The sequence below is a fragment of the Drosophila miranda genome, assembly GCF_003369915.1.
Source record: "Drosophila miranda strain MSH22 chromosome Y unlocalized genomic scaffold, D.miranda_PacBio2.1 Contig_Y2_pilon, whole genome shotgun sequence".
Lineage (NCBI taxonomy): Eukaryota > Metazoa > Arthropoda > Insecta > Diptera > Drosophilidae > Drosophila > Drosophila miranda.
In genome coordinates, this window is record NW_022881614.1 from 25,438,295 (window position 1) to 25,455,068 (window position 16,774).

The window sequence follows — 16,774 nt, forward strand, 5'->3', positions numbered from 1 at the left end:
GCTTGTCTCAAACGGAACTGATCTCTCTGCTGCTGGCTAGTTTCCATGAGCCCTTCTCTTGGAACTCCCGACTCTGTCTTCGGGCCGTGCTTTCCTCGGCTGCATCTTCGTGTCGGTGGCGTACGTGCCTGGATCGATATTTGGGGATGCGTCGGCTTTGATGAAAGGCATCCACTGCTGGCGATCGGTGTTGCATTACATGACGGAGCTAGTAATGTGATACTCCTTGGTTTTATGTCTAGCTTTGATTGGTCCTCATGAGTGGCGTGATTCTAAAGAATCGATTTCTCGAGAGTGGCGTGATTCTAATGTTGATGAAACAATGTGGTCCATTGTTTATATTATGGGGGGCCCTAGCTTGGAGTATGGGAATAAACAGTTATTGATTCTTGAGTGGGGTCCTGTTACTTGTGTGGATGGGGTGGATGAATTGTACATAAACATAATGTGTATGGGATGTGGGGAATTATGGATATGTCACTCCCCCAACGTTTGTTATTAGCCTGTCCCTAGGCGATTACCCTCGGGTATAGTGACGGGGTGTCAAGTGCGGTGGCTGGGGTTGGTTCCTCTTCTGCTTCTATTATAGGGTTAATACATTTAACCGTGACTCTTTTAGAAGTTTTCTTAAATTTAACAGCTACATAACTTAGTAGTACTAATATAATTATGATAAATGAAATTAGTAGACTTATTTGTAATAGGTTACTATATTTGGTGTATTGCATAATTATTTCATTAGTTTGGACATACGACAGTGGTTTTATTTTAGTTATGTTGTTGTTGACATAAACATTCTGGGCAAAATCTAACATTGTGTTTGATATTGTAAATTCATTTAATTGGATTGAACAGTTGTAGATTTTTATAATGGTATTTCCTTCCGCTATGATTTCTTGGTTTACACAATTCTGGTTTAGCGTTGTTTTTGGAAGATTCCATGTGATTAGTATATTGGGTTCAATAAAGTTTATTTGAAAGTTTTGGAATATGGACATTTAGTGGGAATTTGCATTAAAATTCATTTTATACAATGGTCATTGGTTTTCAATCTAGTTTCTTTAACAAATACTTCTTCATTTTTTATGTAGTACTTGTCGTATTTCATATCTGTTAACATGTTATTTAATTCGTCTGGATACGGAACGATTTTATAGATTGGTACTTTTGTAATGTCTTTGGGAATGTTGGAAATTATTAGAATTTCGTTGGTATCGGATTTTAGCCATGTGGAGGTTTTTATATTTAGTATTTTCTCAGAATTTATTTGTTCCAGGTAGTCTTGTTTTAATAATTTTGGATTAAATATACCGAGCCTAGTTAATTGCATACCTAGTTCTATATCTTCGATATATTCTGTGAAAAGTTGTAGATTGAATATCAAAATTTCTATTTGTTGATTCCTGTCTTTTTCTTCATTTAGTTTGTTTATAACGTTTATTCCGCTATTAACTGCATCTATTACCAAATTTAGTTCATTCATTTGAATGCTATGGCTGGCTAAATTTTCTATTTTTTGTTCCAAATCGACTTTATCTTCCTGATCTAGTGTTCCAAAGAGATATTTGTAGGCTGTTCCTACTATATTGATTAGGCCTCTTTTCTTTCTTTTGCTTATTTTTAGCCCGTTCATTTCTCTTTGCAATTTGTCTACTAGATATTTTATTTGGATTATGTCCTGGAATTTAGTGGCTTGCATTAATAAATTTTGGTATAGTTCTTCGGTTTTAGTTACATTAACAGTTAGATAATGGCATTCGTAATTGATAGGGATGTTAATCGATCCAGTTTTGAATATCATATATCCGTTTTGGGATTTTATAGGATTTATTTCTATGTTTTGGCCCTGTGCCATTACGATGGTAATTATGAGGAAGATGAGGATTTTAATTGTGTTGAAGTTCGCCGATTCCATTAACTTCCTCGGTTTCTCTGGAATTATTATATTTGCTTCTATTAGATTTCTTCTTTTTCTTGAATTTTGATTTATAATGAGTTATTTTCCTACCCCTATTCTTTTCTTCATAATGTTTTTCGTCTACCTGTCTAATTTCGCCCGTCCTTTTGAAAGGATTTGTTACCTTAGAATTAACTAGAGGTGATAGTTTATAGCGGGTATCTACTTCATACTCTATGCGGTTTTTATTTAATTGAGTGATTTTATTCACTTTATTTAGTTGGGTGTCATAATCAGGTGAGCCTGCATAAATGAATATATCAGCTGGTGTCCTATTTGTGGTATTATGTTTGGTTTTATGATTATAAGTATAAAGAATTAATTCAAACTTCGTGAATCTATCTTCTGGGTTATCCTCGCTAGATATTATTCTTAATTTTTCATTTACTGTTTTATGAAATCTTTCTACGTGAGATATTACATTTTTGCTGGAAGTGATCTCTATTTTGACGTTTTCCGCATTCAGCCATGCTTGCAATGCTGTGCACATAAAAGCTGAATCATTATCGGCTTTGATTTCAATTGGTTTGCCCATCTCGTTAAAAACTTTCATGATGGCTCTTTTTGCTTCTAACCAGTCACGACTTTTTACTTCTACAAGAGTGGCAAACTTCGAGTATACGTCAATACATGATAGGAACTGTTGGTTACCAACCATATAGAAATCTATGACGTATTTCTCTCTGATGTTCAGTATTTCCGGTGTAGTTTCGAATGCCAACTTCGTATTTCTATGCTCTGTTTTGGCAATATTACAAGTAGGACATTCGTTTATGATGTTTTGGATTAGTTTTTGATAATCCGGGTAATAGTATTTTCCGCTAAACCAATTGACGGTTTTCTCTATCCCTGGATGGAGTAAGCCTTTATGATTCTTTAATATGGTTTCTTTAAATTCAGCGTAATTCTGAATATCTAGGAGTTTCGTGCTTGATTTAATAGCTTTGGTTATATTGTTAGAATTAATGATTTCTAAATAGGCTTTTTGGAATGGAGGAAAATCTATTTCGTTATGGAAATATAATGCGCTCTTTTTTGGTGCATAGATATTCTTTTATTATATCCTTCGCTAAGGTGTTAGTCATTTCCTTATACGTGATCTTGATGATTAGCTTGTGAAAATAACGAATTGTTTCTACCTTATCTTCATTGCCTTTTATTAGCTCAATTTGCCGATTGTAATAGTTAATTGGTCTTTCCGTGATAGCAATGTGATTTAGATTGTCTTCCTGTGCGCTATGTACAGTTGCACCAACGCTATTGGAAGCTTCTCCAAGGAGATTTTCATTAATCTTTACCCTTGATAAGGCATCAGCTACATGATTTTCTTTGCCTGGTAGATATTTCATTTTAAAATCAAACTCATTCAGTTTTATTTTCCACCTTTGTAATTTCATATTTGGCTCCTTGAGGTTGTTCAACCAAATCAAGGGATTATGATCGCTTTGTATCTCGAATGTTCTACCGAACAGGTATGAACGGAAATACTTGGTTGCCCATACGATCGCTAATAATTCCTTTTCGATGGCTGAATAGTTTATTTCATGTTCATTTAGGGTTCTGCTAGCGTAGCAGATCGGTTTGTGTTCTTGTGACAAAACCGCTCCCAATGCTATGTTACTAGCGTCGGTTGTTACCGTGAACATTTTGTCAAAGTCTTGGAACGCAAGGATAGGGTCTGAGGTGATGAGTACTTTTAGTCTCTCAAATGCCTCGACGTACCTTTCTTCCTTGGGGTCTATGACAGCTCCTTTCTTTAGTTTGAGTGTCATGGGTTTTGCTATGTTTGCAAAATTCGGAATGAATTTCCTGTAGAACCCGCACAGACCTAAGAATGACTTTATTTGTTTAGTCGTTTCTGGTATTGGAAATTTGACAATGGCAGAGATTTTGCCTGGATTTGGTACTATTCCTTCAGTAGTGACTACATGACCTAGGAATTCAGTTTCCTTTTTCATGAATTCACATTTATCCATTTGTAGCTTCAAGTTGGCGTCTCTCAACTTTCCAAATACTCTCCTTAGTGACAACAAGTGTTCTCCCAATGAAGTGGAAAATATAATGATGTCATCTAAGTATACAAAGCAATCTTTGAAGATTAACTCTTCTAGCAGATTGTTCATACATCTTTGAAAGGTAGCTGGGGCAGTGGTTAGCCCAAAGGGCATACGAGTGAACTCGTAATGTCCATGCTTAGTGGAGAACGCAGTTTTGGGGATTGAGCTAGGTTCCATGGGTATTTGATGGAAACCTTTTGCTAAATCGATGGTCGTGAAATACTAACATTTACCTAGTTTGTCTAGGATTTCATCCATTCGTGGAATTCGTTGGGAATTTGTCCTTAACTGTTATTTCATTTAGACTTCTATAGTCTACTACCATTCCATATTTTTGCTTTCCTGAAGCATCTATCTTCTTCGGAATCATAGATATGGGCGAGCAGTAAGGAGAATTCGACTTTCGAATTATTCCCTGCCTGATCATATCTTTGATTTGCTGGTTTACCTCCTGATCATGTATCTGGGCATATTTGTATGGTCGTCTGTAGACCGGGTCTTCATGTTGAGTTTTGATCTCGTGCTTGATTGTACTTGTGAAAGTCAAATTGTCACCTTCTCTGTACTGCACATCCTTAAACTCATATAAGACCTTCTTTTACTCTTCCCTCTCTTCGTCATTTAAGTGTTCAAATCTTAATTGATTACATTCCCTTAATTCACTGTCTAGAGCGGAAGCGAAGTATTGATCTCCCTCTGGAGATGGGTCAAGGCACTTAGGTGCGATCTTCTCTTCTTTTGTAGAGGGATCAGTGCACTTCTGTGCGGTCTTGCCGGCTTCAATAACTTCTCCACTCTGAATGATTGGGTACGACCTAGCTCCTAGTGTTACAGTGTCATTTCTGTAATCGATGACGGCTTTACTTGCCATCAAGTATTCTCTTCCTAATAAAATATCATAATTTTCGGAAAAGTTATGTATGTAGAACTTTTGTTCGGACGGACATGTTTTGTTCGCATTCCTCATTATACTCTTAGTTAAACGGACAGGTCTATTGATGGTATGGACCGTATGGTTATCGTCTTTTATCTCGGAATCTGTATAATTTTCTTTCATGATGTTGATCGATGATCCCGAGTCAGCGATACACCTTAATATTCTTTTATTAATGGTAATGTTTATATAGGGTCCTCCTCGGTTTCTTCCGAGGCGGCTTGATGAAAATTTACGTCCATCTTCGTTTGGCCACTCTGGCTCTCCCTCCCTCTTTTAGTAGGTTGGTTGGGTCTACTCCCACTAGCTTGGTTTTGAGATATTTGCTGATTGAATGGATTCTGAGCCCTACCTTGATTCAAGGAATTTTTGAACTCATTGTATAATCCAGGATTTTGGGAATTTTGATTTTGATTTGTTCGATTAGTCTGACCTGTTCCAAATGAACTCTGAGTTTGATTGTGATAGTTAGTAGTATTATAATTTGGATAATAGTTTCCCACATTGTTTCGATTTGATTGAGACGATTTCGATTGATCTTTATTTGTACCTGAATCTGTTGTACTAGCTTCGTACAATCCTTCTTCTTGTGCTGCCTTCTTAAGATTAGACAATGTGGTAATATCTTTTCTTGCTAAGGTCATGAACATTCTGTCAGGAAGTTTTCGAGTAATGACATCTTTAATTGTGTTGTTCAAAGCGTTTTTATAAATGACATTATTTTCTGGTATGTTTTCTAAGTTTAGCTTATTGTTTATTAATAATGCTTTTATCTCTAATTCTTCTATAAACTTACGAAGACTGCCGTTGAATCTGGTGGTGTATAGTTGTCGTAGGAGTTCTTCATATGGTGTGTGATTTTTTAACTCGTTGATCAGCGCCGTCTTCAGTTCGAGCCACGTGTTGGGTTGTATCATTTGCGATATGCGTTGCCTCTCCTGACAGTTGGATCTCGGTCGCTCCAAATAGGATCCTTTGTTGGCGAAGATCTTCAGTTGGATATAATCCGCATACATATTCGATTCGTTTGATAAATGAGCTTAGCTGTCCAGATGAACCGTCATAGGCAGGTATTTGTCTGATCGACAGCAGTGCCTGGTTCAAGTGGATTTCGCTCAATGATAGTGGTGGTAACGCCATGTTGTTGGTGTTGATTGGGTTTTGTTTTGTTTTCAGTAGTTTTTAACTTTATTTTGGTTCACTTGTAAGCTTTTTGATTTTGTATTTAGTGTTTCACTGTTCTTGGTGAATCACTATCTCCGCTTACTTCAGTTCACTTAATTTTAGTTTTGCAAATCGTATGTGCTCGTAACACATAGGTTCTTTGGCGGATTTCACAATTTTATTAACGATTCCGGGATTACGTGATCACAGTAATTAAAAATTACACAAGCTGACCATTACCGAAATATAGGAGTTAATTTTAAACGAAATCCTACCGACTGCGCCAGTTAAATATCCGCAACTCGATTTTAAGTTTTTAAAAAAGACTTTTATTTTACAACTTAAATATCTTTATGACACAAGATTTAAATGAATTCCCGACTTGACTTTGGGTCTGCTTGTCTCAAACGGAACTGATCTCTCTGCTGCTGGCTAGTTTCCATGAGCCCTTCTCTTGGAACTCCCGACTCTGGCTTCGGGCGTTGCTTTCCTCGGCTGCATCTTCGTGTCGGTGGCGTACGTGCCTGGATCGATATTTGGGGATGCGTCGGCTTTGATGAAAGGCATCCACTGCTGGCGATCGGTGTTGCATTACATGACGGAGCTAGGAATGTGATACTCCTTGGTTTTATGTCTAGCTTTGATTGGTCCTCATGAGTGGCGTGATTCTAAAGAATCGATTTCTCGAGAGTGGCGTGATTCTAATGTTGATGAAACAATGTGGTCCATTGTTTATATTATGGGGGGCCCTAGCTTGGAGTATGGGAATAAACAGTTATTGATTCTTGAGTGGGGTCCTGTTACTTGTGTGGATGGGGTGGATGAATTGTACATAAACATAATGTGTATGGGATGTGGGGAATTATGGATATGTCACTCCCCCAACGTTTGTTATTAGCCTGTCCCTAGGCGATTACCCTCGGGTATAGTGACGGTGGTGTCAAGTGCGGTGGCTGGGGTTGGTTCCTCTTCTGCTTCTATTATAGGGTTAATACATTTAACCGTGACTCTTTTAGAAGTTTTCTTAAATTTAACAGCTACATAACTTAGTAGTACTAATATAATTATGATAAATGAAATTAGTAGACTTATTTGTAATAGGTTACTATATTTGGTGTATTGCATAATTATTTCATTAGTTTGGACATACGACAGTGGTTTTATTTTAGTTATGTTGTTGTTGACATAAACATTCTGGGCAAAATCTAACATTGTGTTTGATATTGTAAATTCATTTAATTGGATTGAACAGTTGTAGATTTTTATAATGGTATTTCCTTCCGCTATGATTTCTTGGTTTACACAATTCTGGTTTAGCGTTGTTTTTGGAAGATTCCATGTGATTAGTATATTGGGTTCAATAAAGTTTATTTGAAAGTTTTGAAAAGTTTTGGAATATGGACATTTAGTGGGAATATGCATTAAAATTCATTTTATACAATGGTCATTGGTTTTCAATCTAGTTTCTTTAACAAATACTTCTTCATTTTTTATGTAGTACTTGTCGTATTTCATATCTGTTAACATGTTATTTAATTCGTCTGGATACGGAACGATTTTATAGATTGGTACTTTTGTAATGTCTTTGGGAATGTTGGAAATTATTAGAATTTCGTTGGTATCGGATTTTAGCCATGTGGAGGTTTTTATATTTAGTATTTTCTCAGAATTTATTTGTTCCAGGTAGTCTTGTTTTAATAATTTTGGATTAAATATACCGAGCCTAGTTAATTGTATACCTAGTTCTATATCTTCGGTATATTCTGTGAAAAGTTGTAGTTGAATATCAAAATTTCTATTTGTTGATTCCTGTCTTTTTCTTCATTTAGTTTGTTTATAACGTTTATTCCGCTATTAACTGCATCTATTACCAAATTTAGTTCATTCATTTGAATGCTATGGCTGGCTAAATTTTCTATTTTTTGTTCCAAATCGACTTTATCTTCCTGATCTAGTGTTCCAAAGAGATATTTGTAGGCTGTTCTTACTATATTGATTAGGCCTCTTTTATTTCTTTTGCTTATTTTTAGCCCGTTCATTTCTCTTTGCAATTTGTCTACTAGATATTTTATTTGGATTATGTCCTGGAATTTAGTGGCTTGCATTAATAAATTTTGGTATAGTTCTTCGGTTTTAGTTACATTAACAGTTAGATAATGGCATTCGTAATTGATAGGTATGTTAATCGATCCAGTTTTGAATATCATATATCCGTTTTGGGATTTTATAGGATTTATTTCTATGTTTTGGCCCTGTGCCATTACGATGGTAATTATGAGGAAGATGAGGATTTTAATTGTGTTGAAGTTCGCCGATTCCATTAACTTCCTCGGTTTCTCTGGAATTATTATATTTGCTTCTATTAGATTTCTTCTTTTTCTTGAATTTTGATTTATAATGAGTTATTTTCCTACCCCTATTCTTTTCTTCATAATGTTTTTCGTCTACCTGTCTAATTTCGCCCGTCCTTTTGAAAGGATTTGTTACCTTAGAATTAACTAGAGGTGATAGTTTATAGCGGGTATCTACTTCATACTCTATGCGGTTTTTATTTAATTGAGTGATTTTATTCACTTTATTTAGTTGGGTGTCATAATCAGGTGAGCCTGCATAAATGAATATATCAGCTGGTGTCCTATTTGTGGTATTATGTTTGGTTTTATGATTATAAGTATAAAGAATTAATTCAAACTTCGTGAATCTATCTTCTGGGTTATCCTCGCTAGATATTATTCTTAATTTTTCATTTAATGTTTTATGAAATCTTTCTACGTCAGATATTCCATTTTTGCTGGAAGTGATCTCTATTTTGACGTTTTCCGCATTCAGCCATGCTTGCAATGCTGTGCACATAAAAGCTGAATATTTATCGGCTTTGATTTCAATTGGTTTGCCCATCTCGTTAAAAACTTTCATGATGGCTCTTTTTGCTTCTAACCAGTCACGACTTTTTACTTCTACAAGAGTGGCAAACTTCGAGTATACGTCAATACATGATAGGAACTGTTGGTTACCAACCATATAGAAATCTATGACGTATTTCTCTCTGATGTTCAGTATTTCCGGTGTAGTTTCGAATGCCAACTTCGTATTTCTATGCTCTGTTTTGGCAATATTACAAGTAGGACATTCGTTTATGATGTTTTGGATTAGTTTTTGATAATCCGGGTAATAGTATTTTCCGCTAAACCAATTGACGGTTTTCTCTATCCCTGGATGGAGTAAGCCTCTATGATTCTTTAATATGGTTTCTTTAAATTCAGCGTAATTCTGAACATCTAGGAGTTTCGTGCTTGATTTAATAGCTTTGGTTATATTGTTAGAATTAATGATTTCTAAATAGGCTTTTTGGAATGGAGGAAAATCTATTTCGTTATGGAAATATAATGCGCTCTTTTTTGGTGCATAGATATTCTTTTATTATATCCTTCGCTAAGGTGTTAGTCATTTCCTTATACGTGATCTTGATGATTAGCTTGTGAAAATAACGAATTGTTTCTACCTTATCTTCATTGCCTTTTATTAGCTCAATTTGCGGGTTGCAATAGTTAATTGGTCTTTCCGTGATAGCAATGTGATTTAGATTGTCTTCCTGTGCGCTATGTACAGTTGCACCAACGCTATTGGAAGCTTCTCCAAGGAGATTTTCATTAATCTTTACCCTTGATAAGGCATCAGCTACATGATTTTCTTTGCCTGGTAGATATTTCATTTTAAAATCAAACTCATTCAGTTTTATTTTCCACCTTTGTAATTTCATATTTGGCTCCTTGAGGTTGTTCAACCAAATCAAGGGATTATGATCGCTTTGTATCTCGAATGTTCTACCGAACAGGTATGAACGGAAATACTTGGTTGCCCATACGATCGCTAATAATTCCTTTTCGATGGCTGAATAGTTTATTTCATGTTCATTTAGGGTTCTGCTAGCGTAGCAGATCGGTTTGTGTTCTTGTGACAAAACCGCTCCCAATGCTATGTTACTAGCGTCGGTTGTTACCGTGAACATTTTGTCAAAGTCTTGGAACGCAAGGATAGGGTCTGAGGTGATGAGTACTTTTAGTCTCTCAAATGCCTCGACGTACCTTTCTTCCTTGGGGTCTATGACAGCTCCTTTCTTTAGTTTGAGTGTCATGGGTTTTGCTATGTTTGCAAAATTCTGAATGAATTTCCTGTAGAACCCGCACAGACCTAAGAATGACTTTATTTGTTTAGTCGTTTCTGGTATTGGAAATTTGACAATGGCAGAGATTTTGCCTGGATTTGGTACTATTCCTTCAGTAGTGACTACATGACCTAGGAATTCAGTTTCCTTTTTCATGAATTCACATTTATCCATTTGTAGCTTCAAGTTGGCGTCTCTCAACTTTCCAAATACTCTCCTTAGTGACAACAAGTGTTCTCCCAATGAAGTGGAAAATATAATGATGTCATCTAAGTATACAAAGCAATCTTTGAAGATTAACTCTTCTAGCAGATTGTTCATACATCTTTGAAAGGTAGCTGGGGCAGTGGTTAGCCCAAAGGGCATACGAGTGAACTCGTAATGTCCATGCTTAGTGGAGAACGCAGTTTTGGGGATTGAGCTAGGTTCCATGGGTATTTGATGGAAACCTTTTGCTAAATCGATGGTCGTGAAATACTAACATTTACCTAGTTTGTCTAGGATTTCATCCATTCGTGGAATTCGTTGGGAATTTGTCCTTAACTGTTATTTCATTTAGACTTCTATAGTCTACTACCATTCCATATTTTTGCTTTCCTGAATCATCTATCTTCTTCGGAATCATAGATATGGGCGAGCAGTAAGGAGAATTCGACTTTCGAATTATTCCCTGCCTGATCATATCTTTGATTTGCTGGTTTACCTCCTGATCATGTATCTGGGCATATTTGTATGGTCGTCTGTAGACCGGGTCTTCATGTTGAGTTTTGATCTCGTGCTTGATTGTACTTGTGAAAGTCAAATTGTCACCTTCTCTGTACTGCACATCCTTAAACTCATATAAGACCTTCTTTTACTCTTCCCTCTCTTCGTCATTTAAGTGTTCAAATCTTAATTGATTACATTCCCTTAATTCACTGTCTAGAGCGGAAGCGAAGTATTGATCTCCCTCTGGAGATGGGTCAAGGCACTTAGGTGCGATCTTCTCTTCTTTTGTAGAGGGATCAGTGCACTTCTGTGCGGTCTTGCCGGCTTCAATAACTTCTCCACTCTGAATGATTGGGTACGACCTAGCTCCTAGTGTTACAGTGTCATTTCTGTAATCGATGACGGCTTTACTTGCCATCAAGTATTCTCTTCCTAATAAAATATCATAATTTTCGGAAAAGTTATGTATGTAGAACTTTTGTTCGGACGGACATGTTTTGTTCGCATTCCTCATTATACTCTTAGTTAAACGGACAGGTCTATTGATGGTATGGACCGTAAGGTTATCGTCTTTTATCTCGGAATCTGTATAATTTTCTTTCATGATGTTGATCGATGATCCCGAGTCAGCGATACACCTTAATATTCTTTTATTAATGGTAATGTTTATATAGGGTCCTCCTCGGTTTCTTCCGAGGCGGCTTGATGAAAATTTACGTCCATCTTCGTTTGGCCACTCTGGCTCTCCCTCCCTCTTTTAGTATGTTGGTTGGGTCTACTCCCACTAGCTTGGTTTTGAGATATTTGCTGATTGAATGGATTCTGAGCCCTACCTTGATTCAAGGAATTTTTGAACTCATTGTATAATCCAGGATTTTGGGAATTTTGATTTTGATTTGTTCGATTAGTCTGACCTGTTCCAAGTGAACTCTGAGTTTGATTGTGATAGTTAGTAGTATTATAATTTGGATTATAGTTTCCCACATTGTTTCGATTTGATTGAGACGATTTCGATTGATCTTTATTTGTACCTGAATCTGTTGTACTAGCTTCGTACAATCCTTCTCTTGTGCTGCCTTCTTAAGATTAGACAATGTGGTAATATCTTTTCTTGCTAAGGTCATGAACATTCTGTCAGGAAGTTTTCGAGTAATGACATCTTTAATTGTGTTGTTCAAAGCGTTTTTATAAATGACATTATTTTCTGGTATGTTTTCTAAGTTTAGCTTATTGTTTATTAATAATGCTTTTATCTCTAATTCTTCTATAAACTTACGAAGACTGCCGTTGAATCTGGTGGTGTATAGTTGTCGTAGGAGTTCTTCATATGGTGTGTGATTTTTGAACTCGTTGATCAGCGCCGTCTTCAGTCCGAGCCACGTGTTGGGTTGTATCATTTGCGATATGCGTTGCCTCTCCTGACAGTTGGATCTCGGTCGCTCCAAATAGGATCCTTTGTTGGCGAAGATCTTCAGTTGGATATAATCCGCATACATATTCGATTCGTTTGATAAATGAGCTTAGCTGTCCAGATGAACCGTCATAGGCAGGTATTTGTCTGATCGACAGCAGTGCCTGGTTCAAGTGGATTTCGCTCAATGATAGTGGTGGTAACGCCATGTTGTTGGTGTTGATTGGGTTTTGTTTTGTTTTCAGTAGTTTTTAACTTTATTTTGGTTCACTTGTAAGCTTTTTGATTTTGTATTTAGTGTTTCACTGTTCTTGGTGAATCACTATCTCCGCTTACTTCAGTTCACTTAATTTTAGTTTTGCAAATCGTATGTGCTCGTAACACATAGGTTCTTTGGCGGATTTCACAATTTTATTAACGATTCCGGGATTACGTGATCACAGTAATTAAAAATTACACAAGCTGACCATTACCGAAATATAGGAGTTAATTTTAAACGAAATCCTACCGACTGCGCCAGTTAAATATCCGCAACTCGATTTTAAGTTTTTAAAAAAGACTTTTATTTTACAACTTAAATATCTTTATGACACAAGATTTAAATGAATTCCCCGACTTGACTTTGGGTCTGCTTGTCTCAAACGGAACTGATCTCTCTGCTGCTGGCTAGTTTCCATGAGCCCTTCTCTTGGAACTCCCGACTCTGGCTTCGGGCGTTGCTTTCCTCGGCTGCATCTTCGTGTCGGTGGCGTACGTGCCTGGATCGATATTTGGGGATGCGTCGGCTTTGATGAAAGGCATCCACTGCTGGCGATCGGTGTTGCATTACATGACGGAGCTAGGAATGTGATACTCCTTGGTTTTATGTCTAGCTTTGAATGTTGATGAAACAATGTGGTCCATTGTTTATAGTATGGGGGGCCCTAGCTTGGAGTATGGGAAGAAACAGTTATTGATTCTTGAGTGGGGTCCTGTTACTTGTGTGCATGGGGTGGATGAATTGTACATAAACATAATGTGTATGGGATGTGGGAATTATGGATATTTCACTATATGTATGTATGACAATATTTATCTCTGTTTTGTATAGCCTATGAATTAGAATTTTACAATGCGTCTGTCTACGTGATGACTGTTGGGGCTTGAATAGCAGCGAAACAGGCAAAAGGCCAATGTCAAATGGCAGACAAAACAGATCGAAATATTTCCCAGAGTTCAATATTGCAGATCGCATGGCGGTGTAGCTCCCCCAAGAGTGAGTGAGTGAGTGACTCACCACTTACCACAAAATACACTCAAGAAACTTTCGTTAATTGAGTAAACACACAATTTGCATAAATAATCAAGTCGCCTGCACGGGTCGTCTACACAAATATTGCACAGAAAGTTTTTGTTTTTTGTCTTAAACTTTATCACCTGTTATCTTGCTCCGATGGCGATTAGATCTTGCGGGTAGTTAGATAAGAGGCAATCGTAGTCGTGCACTCATACTCTCATTCACTCACTCACACTCGCTCGCAGGGGCTACGGTTGCGGAATATTCGCCCGACTCAAACGGTTAGTCCCAAGACGTTGGCAGAGGACGAGCGGCGCGACCGTTTCAAAGCACGTTCCGTATACGACTCACTGGGGCTGGGCGCTACTTCTACTTCTGTGCCTGTGGCTGTTGTGGCAGCGAAAATATGTCTGCTTCTGCCGCTGTGTGTGCCATGGGTGTGTTCGTGTGTGTCTAATGGTTATACCCTGTAGAACCAAAGGGGTCAATTGACCGCTCTCGAACTAGTTACGCAACTAGTTACGCGGGAAGCGAACGCGGACCAGTCGAAAAAGAACCGAAAAACGAAGCCGCCTTCGGTTTGTTTTTGAAGGCGGCAAATAACCGCAATTCCGTGGAGTTACAGTGCCCACTCAGCTAGTTTTTACCGAGCCACGACATGCAATAAGCACCGAAATGGTAAGTTAATCGTGATATTTTACTGTAGTTGCGCTCGTGGAATGAAAGAGACAAGAATTTACACAAACAAAATGCATTTGTTTTCCTCGTTTGCTTTATGCGTTGATTTTGTTCACTTCTGTACAACATCTAATCGCTGGAAGAGTCTTTTGTGTAAACATTTATTAAAAAAGTTGAAAAGAATTAATAAATAAATCAAATTAATATAAACAGGTACGTGCAAATATATATTATATATTTCAAATAAAATGATGCCTCAAATGAGGCATTTGCGTAGACTCCGTAAGAGTCCGTAAGGGAAGCTAACATTGCAAAGTTAGCGTTGTGCAGGAAAGATAACAGATAACAGCAATGAAATCGATTTTCCAGCCAGCTGGCGTTTTGAGCGGCTTAAACTTTATTTTGAGTGAGGAAATTGTTCTAGCCTATAACGTAAGGGAAGAAGGCCCTTAGGACCCACAAAGAATTTTTTGCAGCTTTGCTAGGTAAAATACCATTTACACTTCTAGAGATTTAAAAATTTTTCATATAAATTAAAACAAATATTAATTACAGAATGTATTCCGCCTGGCGATGAGCCCCCGAAAACACTGTGCGGAAGGCAATGCAAAGGATGAAGAAAAGGGTGTCTAAGAAGAAGTGTCTTGCCAAAAACCAGGAGTAGGCTAAGCATCATATAATTAAAAATTATTCGTTATAATGAAAGACATTGTGTTTTTATTTTTGTATTATTCCAGACTGCCAGATTGACTACTACCAATAGTCAGTTCGGAACTAGTTACTGGTAACTAGGTCAGAGCTAGCTACAGGTAATCGAAGGGTAGTCAAGTGGGGAACTAGTTGCTGGCTTTCTACTGGTAACTAGTTCGGAACTACCTCCTGAGCAATTGAAGGGTAATCGAGCGGAAACCAGGGGTGGTTCCGCCCTAGGACATGCATGTGTTAAATTCTCCGCTGAAATACATTGCGGGTAATCGATCTGGAACCAGGGAGGTGAGAATGGTAGCTAGTGCGGCACCAGTGCGGAACTAGTTGCCTGGTACTAGAGGGTAACTAAACCTGTACCTTAACCTATACTCGTACGTGTCTATGCCCCGTGTGGAGGTGTCTGTGTGGCTTCTTATTTACTGGTCACGCGAATAGCAATAATAAAGTACTGCCACACACACACACGAACCCCCATGAATCCTAGTTTTGGTGGTTGAAAATATTAGCCAGGCGGCCAGCCCTTGCATACGATTAAAAAGCAACAGGAGCAAGCGGAGCGGCGACAAAAGCTCTCCTTCTAGCCGAAAGCAGAACAGAACAGAACTCACCTCGAGCTTGCAGTCCTTCCTTCCGCTGACTGTTAGCACGCACTGTTGTCTAGCTGTTAGCCGACTGTTAGCCGAATTTTACCGATGGTGATTCACTCGAGGGCGCAGCCCGGTTCGCGCTCTCTCTGTCTTCTCTCGCGATTTGTCTAGCGAAAAGCTCTGCGCGTAGCGGTAGCACAAACAAACAGACGTTTTTCGATTTGAAATTGATTGAATTAAATTCGTATGTTTTAGAATTCGTTTAATGATATGCCTTGCTGCAGCGTCACCTGCTGCTGTAACTGCAAGTTGGTTATGCGTTTTTTGTTTGTGCTAGACTGAGGTCCAGAGCGCTCGGCTTAGATTCTTTTATACGGCCGGGCGCAAGGCGATCAGTACGAGACGATCCGACCCGGGCCGATACGACAGTCGCTCAGTTTGACGCTCGCGTCCTTCCCTGTCAACATGCATCCCATGCCCCGATCCGGTGCTTGAGCATAGTGGGATCTTCCTCGTTTAGTGCGCATGGAGCGATAATTATAACGGGAAGCTCACGCATTTCTCCGTGATCCCGTTTTATCAATGCGGCATGAGTCACCCTCCCGCCCTGGCGAGAACAGAGACTGAGTTGGGCCTAAGCGATAAGCCCTCGTCTTCTTCTTAAGGCCCATGAATTGCGTAAGTAAGCCTCTGTATCTGTTTCTCTTCTGGTTTGTATCTTCTGTGCGAAGTTCAAGCTGAATCATTTGAAATGCACGCCGCCGCCTTCCTCCACTTTCCTTTGTTTCGATTCATTCTGATTCGTTTGCTTGCCAGCGCTGCGATGCTAAATTTCGTTTTATATTGTTCTTATATTTTGATTTATACGCACACAAACGTGCTGGAATGCCGTCTTCTCGCACTCGCACTCGCTCTCTTCCTTTACCGCCTGCCACCTTCGATCCATCCCTCCCTTGACGAGCTCTTGATGCCATAATGTCTTCTTTTGTACTGCCATTAAATGTTTTGAAAATGTCGCCTCTCGAACAAATAAACTAACGATTTTAGATACAAAAGAAAGACAGATACAATTGCAAGCAGGAAGTCTGATTGATTGACTGATGGATGAATTGGTTGGTTGCCTGGCACT

At 38.2% G+C, this 16,774-nt stretch overlaps 1 protein-coding gene and 1 long non-coding RNA gene across 4 annotated transcripts in view; one reads left to right on the forward strand and one right to left on the reverse strand.

Annotated features, from left to right (window-relative positions):
• The window catches only part of LOC117185778 (matrix metalloproteinase-14-like), a 46,813-nt gene extending 31,058 nt beyond the window's left edge, over nucleotides 1–15,755 (reverse strand). Inside the window, exon 1 of one of the 3 annotated variants that reach the window (XM_033397570.1) lies at nucleotides 15,667–15,755. The gene's annotated coding sequence lies outside the window, so the exon portion shown is untranslated. Of the gene's footprint in view, nucleotides 1–13,679; nucleotides 14,003–15,666 lie in introns of those variants that run through there. The other 2 variants (XM_033397568.1, XM_033397567.1) reach the window with 2 other exon arrangements.
• Nucleotides 14,479–15,055, forward strand: LOC117192815. Its single transcript, XR_004474457.1, has 3 exons — nucleotides 14,479–14,563; nucleotides 14,720–14,835; nucleotides 14,906–15,055. It is a non-coding gene; the product is annotated as an uncharacterized LOC117192815 (long non-coding RNA).
• Nucleotides 15,756–16,774: the final 1,019 nt, after the last annotated feature.